Genomic DNA, 6,000 nt, shown 5'->3' with positions numbered 1-6,000 from the left:
AAGGGGTAGGATCGTAGAAAGCAAAATAAAGGTGCCAGGTAATGTGATATATGGGATCGATTTGAATCCAACGTTTAAGCCGCGAGCTATAATTCAATCTCAATCGTTTTCTTTTCTGTTCCTTCGTTTATGCGCTCTTCCCACCCGTGCTCGCGTTCTCTTTCTCGCCCCCGTGGTATCCCCCCAAGGGCACGCTCGATACTCGATATATACTTAGGTACATCCGAGCTACTCTCGTACTACCTGGTCGTGCATCTTATAATATATACGCGTATCGTGAATCGTTGACTCCTTAAAGTCTCGTTCACACCGTGTCTTCGATGATGGAGATATATTGGGCTACACTTTTCCTCCTACGCAACAGCCTGCGCTATCTTTACATCGATCCGGCTGTTGTTCACGCTCCGATATATATTATCGCGTGTAACGAGTTATTGAATCGAACGTGTATCCCGTTGAAATTGAATGGAATGAAACTTTATATTATTCACGAGGAAACGAAGGACGATCGACGTCGATTTTGAACGCCATGAAAATTAATTTAGAATTCACAGAAGGGATAGCGATAAGATGCACGTTTCGAGAGGCGTTACACGCTCGGGTCTAACGCTCGAGACTCGTATCACACATGCATCCGCTTTTATGTAGAAACGTGCGTGTAAGAACGCGTGTCGAGTTGTCTCGGTTGGGGCATACAAGAGACGAAGAGCCGACGACATTGAGAGGGATTCGGAGGGTAGTCCGTCAGAGATTCGAAATAAGGTAATTAATATTAATGTAGACGGGTACGGTTGATGAACCGTAAAATTCGGACGGATTCGTTCCATTTCGGTCGATTAAAAATTCCTTACCTTTAAATTCAAGACCTCCGTGCTAATTCTCGATACACTTTTTCGAATATTTCGATCCATATTATATTAAGGTCAACGCACAAGTTGAATAACTGGTTTCTTTTCTTCGTATATACGTGTTTATAATATCGAGATATTTATTAAAATGTTCCATCGAAACATCTCGTCATATACGAGAAAAACGTTCGATTCCATCGTATCGTAATTCAAATGTTTCCCGCTTAAAATACTCTCCTAGTTGTATCTCGTACAATACGATTTCCGCTTAAAGTCTCTCGTACGGTTTCTTAATAAGCGAAAAAAGTTACGACCGAGATGCTCGGGTGATCGCGAGTCACGCAAAAAATTCAAAATGTCCCGTACAATTGCAGCCGTGTAACAGAGGTAATCAAGCCAATAATAAACGATGCAAAAGAACGAAATCTCTCCTTCTGTTTATAGGAATATCATCGTGTCCAAGGACAATGTCCAGGTACGTACTGATTCTCCGTACGCTATTTGCGTTGACCGGAGAAGGGATTGACTCTCGGTAGTGGTATAGGGGATTTCGAGATTGGGAGAAAGAGAAAAAGGACGAGCCTGTGGGAGGAAGGGAGAGAGCGAAAACTAGTGGCGGAGAGGGAGGGGGGAAGAGAGAGAGGACGAGAAAGGGACATGGGGTCCCGTATACGCTCGTTTCTGCAGAAGAAGACGAAGAGGAGAGGGTGGGGGGGTATTGGTACGGGAACCGCGCGGGCAGTGCACGCGCAGCCGCCGGGACGCGCGCATCCCGTGTGCATTCGCGCTCTTCCAACGTCGCAGGAGGAGCCCGCGAAATCTCGATTAACTCGGCACTGTGCAACGTGCCTCGCGACCGTGGTGATCATCCTACGATATACCATTATCGTGAGTTATATGTTTTTCTTCGTCCATAGTATATAATTTTTTAATTCGCATCACCGCCATAATGACGAAACGAACCATCTGCGACGACGATTTGCGCAACGACGTGAAGTTGACAGCGGAGTTCGAGACCGGCCGGTACTCGATAGATTTCTCGAAAGTCGATCGCGATAATCGCAATGGAAATTGTTGCGTAACAGTAGTTGTTGTTTAATTACACGAATTCGTAGAATCCTCGAAGCTAGATAATTCTCGGTATCGTAATATTATGTCGCAATTAATTTTCGTTCGCTGTGAAAGGTAAACAAAAACATAGTTCGGTACCGTACATTCTTTCGAAGGACATAACGTTCAGTGTGTATCGTGACTTCGGTGGATTCGGTCGTGTACGAACGAGTGGCGCGATATCGTTATGAAAATAATCGAATCGTGATTTCGTCGTGAATTTTTTCTTTACCATGTGTTTTTTATTGCGCGTTACACCGAGTTGAGAGAAAGAGAAAGAGTTATACGTTATTTCAGGCGTGGATAATCGTGGCGAGTGAATAATACGCGAGTGTTGCGAAGCATTTTCGTCAAAGCGTCACGTCGTAGTAAACGAATCGTCGTTCTTCGCGTCGAAAAGGTGATTATTTTTTTTTTTCGGGCGTGAAGAATTTTGAGGAATTAACGATCGCGAATTCGAGAATGCGCTAGTGGAACCGGTTATATCGTGGGAACCGTGGCAAAGGGCAGGTCCCGATAGAAGGAAGGAATCGAAATATTTCGAAATTCGTTCGTGTCGAGGATCGCCGGTCGTTCTCGCGCGGCGATGACGCGGAAGGGGGCGCAACAGGAATTTGACGGTTGTGTATGAAGTGTGACGGTAAAGTGCAATCGAACAGGTGCATCGAAACGAAGCGCGGCGGACAACGATGAATCATTGGAGGGTGACATTTCTTCGCGCTGAGTAACTGCATCGTTCGTCTTCTACAATCGGTGAGTCTTTAATTTTAAATTTTAATTTAATTTCATTCGATAATTTAATGCTAGTTTGTATCGCGTATTCGCACTTGTAACACGTTTCGTTGATAAACAATGTCGTTGTTCCGATAGTTGGCATTGTCGTAAAAAATTTTGTTTCATTTCGCGAAAATTTTCCACTTGAAACTATTATTTAGGATGTTTAGATAAATTTTTATATACAGAGAAAGATACAGACGTAGATATTTATTCGCGATTACGTTAACTTTTATATAATAAGCTTCGTATAAAGATTTCCAAGAAGATTGTCGCGCGTAATTATCGTTGTACGTATATATATAAATTTTGCAATCGTATTTACTAATCGTACGTAGCAAAGTATATTGTTATAAGGGATCGTTGCGAAAGTTATCTCCGTGTTTGGAGCTGCATCCACTCGTTAAAAAGTATCGCGGATGAACATCCTCCGTTGCTTCGCGTCCTCTTACACGTATCTTCACACTTGCCTTTCTTCTTTCACCACTTCTCTCTTCCCTCTCTCCCTCCCTCTCCCTCCCTTTCTCTCTTCCTCGCCTCTGTCACTGCCGCCTACCGATCCATTCGTTGTTTTTTCTTCTGAGAAGGGACTCGCCGAGTAGCGAGAATTAATGTCGAGTGCACAAGGGATTTCGAATCAGTAGCTATTTCCGCTATTGTCGCGATGGAGCGGGTGCGTGTATGTGCGTGCGCGCGCGCGCGTTCCGACCCCTCGCCGTTTCCTTCGCGTTGGTTACACGTCTCGAACGCGATTTTTACACGGAGATACACGGGGAACAATAACGATGGGACGGTGGTTAATATCCAAGGATGTAATTACTCGACGATAGAGACTAATAGAGCGATTGGGAACCGGAAAGGAACAAAACGGGGGAAGAAGATCCTCGAAGGAGGCATGTGTCCGCGATACTTGGAGGACTGTCCTTCTCAGGGGGGAAGGTTTTCTAATATCATCGAGATCTCCTCCTGTTTTTCGCAGTCTTCGCGTTGGTCGAGAGTGGGAGGAGCTCGTGCAAGAGTTCGCAAATGCGGAGAATACTCGCCGTGTACAGTCCGTTTCGATGCGAAACGATCGAGTGTGCAAGACGAGGCGAACAGTTTGGTATCCCCGGTTCGAGAGATAAGTGCATAAGAGACGAGAAGGGGGGGAGGGAAACAGAATTCTCAGTTGCGCGTTCTCACTTGTGCGCAAACAGAAGAGAAGATCGAAAGATTCTGTCGCGTCTCGGAGATTAAAGTCGTTACATTCTTCTTTCCCGAATCGGAAATCGAATTCTTCGGTTCTTTCTAGATAACATGGAAATCGCGTGACATGGAATAACAAACGTTTAATTCGTTGAATAGCGGGAATCGATCGATCGCATGAATATATAAGTCGTTTGGACGGTCGATGCGTGACCGTTTAACCAAGCATATATATATATATATATGGGGGGAGGGGGGCTGCATAGTTGCCTTTTCACCCCCTGATTCGAACTCTATCGCATATAAAACAATATTGGCACGGTTACGTCAATGGCACCAATGTTTATAACTAATTACCGATATCGGGGAAACGGGAGCGTGTCGAACGAAGACGAGAGACGTGTTCGTTTGAATAACATTTGGCCGGGGAGTGGGCGGGATAGAAGGGAACGGAAGGGAAGAGAGAGAGAAAGAGAGAGATGTACCGAGAGACGGTGAATTAGATGACGAGGGGGGTGGTTCAAGGGGAGTTTCATTTTGAACGAGGAGGCATTCTCTGCGTTCGTCCGAGCTCGATCTAAACGGGCAATATTAGCTATTGACTTTGGCTCATGGGGTTTGTCGATGGTCGGCTAAGTGATGGCGTTGGTCCTGACCGTTTGGTACAGGGAAAATTTCGATCTCCTGTCTCCTCTTTGCGATCGATCGTTTACGAGGGTGGGCAAATTTTCACGGCAAATAAAAATGATGGAATGTCGAATAATCTCATTCTTCCCGTTAACATTTCGATCCTTCCTCTCTTCGTCCTTTTCGTTTCTTTTTTATAATAATACGCGTTTTGGAATAAACGTTAAACTCTCGTGGCCGAATCGCAAGATGCCTCGCTTCGTTCTCACAAACGGAATCCTCACAAGCGCGACTAAAGGCACAGTTTCTCGCTCTTTTCGTGCTACTTTTCCCTCCTCCCTCTCTGCCTCGTTATTCGATTTGGTTTAGCGTTACGACTGTCGCTACAGCTGTCGACCTGTCTAGGGTTCACGATCCGTGTGTTGCTCGCCGATGTTCGTGACCTATCCACAAAGCTTTCCGTTGGGGTTCACGGACGCTCGTAAAACTTAACCGTGGTGGTTTTAGGTGCGCGTACGCGTTTTCATGTTCTTGCTCGTAGCAGTTTGTCTCTTTCGAATGGCATCTGGTATAAATGGAAGTTTCTTTCCGAACCGACTTTTGTCCCCGAGTTTCGTATTCATCTCGTACGCCTGAGGGGGGAGAGGATAACTTCGTGCCGTCGTTGGAGAAAAGATCTCCCGATAAAACCTCGCTCTGTACCCTTTTATTTATTTATTCGACACGGGACAGAGTATATTTCGAGGATCATCGATGACGCTTGAAAAAGTTAAACATCGGTTTGAAACACCGGCAAGGAGAGTGGGTTTGAATTTTCACGATGAGGGCGTAATGATTGTTACACAGTGTACCCGTATTCGTTCGAAGAAGGAGAAGGTTTTCGAAGATTAGCGGCTCTTTGAAAATTATTCGACAAATCTTAGTTCCTCTACTCTCTCTCGCTCGAGGATGATTACATGGAACGTCAGAGATTTCATTCGGAATACTCCTCGATTTCGATGATAGGATAACAGAAGGAAGGATAAATCTAACGGTTCGATGCCATATTTTCGAAAGCCCGAAAATTATTCATTTCCCTGCGCGTAATTTGGCTTGATTTAATCGCAAACGAAGGCTTGCGCGTTTGCCCAGATTCTGGGTCCCCTCTTGCCCCCGGTTTATCTCCAACGGTAATAACCCTTTATGGATTTCGCAGACTGGCTTAATATAAACTGCGATTTAATTGCCGAGCCGGCCGATAAATCATGTATCGGCTATAAATTTGCAGAAGGCCTTGGCGGCAGGGCGCCGGTTACGCGGTTACGTGTATCACCCGACGATAAAAGTAATGGAATCTTATCGATGGTTAGAACAATAATAATTCACGAGTAACGTTAAGCGCCACCCACCTCGTTTGTGTTTCGTCGTTTATCACCGTATAAATCCGGATAAAATATCAACGGGAGAATAATATTCT

The 6,000-nt window shown here is 45.0% G+C and overlaps 1 protein-coding gene across 5 annotated transcripts in view; it reads left to right on the top strand.

The window, feature by feature from the left end:
* Nucleotides 1–1,441: 1,441 nt before the first annotated feature.
* The window catches only part of LOC107996057 (uncharacterized), a 245,573-nt gene continuing 241,014 nt past the window's right edge, over nucleotides 1,442–6,000 (top strand). For 2 of the 5 annotated variants that reach the window (XR_009829571.1, XR_009829570.1), the window contains exon 1: nucleotides 1,445–2,711. The gene's annotated coding sequence lies outside the window, so the exon portion shown is untranslated. Of the gene's footprint in view, nucleotides 2,712–6,000 lie in introns of all 5 variants that reach the window. The other 3 variants (XM_062074097.1, XM_062074096.1, XM_062074098.1) reach the window with 2 other exon arrangements.

The sequence above is a fragment of the Apis cerana genome, linkage group LG4 (assembly GCF_029169275.1).
Source record: "Apis cerana isolate GH-2021 linkage group LG4, AcerK_1.0, whole genome shotgun sequence".
Classification (NCBI taxonomy): Eukaryota; Metazoa; Arthropoda; class Insecta; order Hymenoptera; family Apidae; genus Apis; species Apis cerana.
This window is presented reverse-complemented; position numbering and strand designations above follow the sequence as displayed.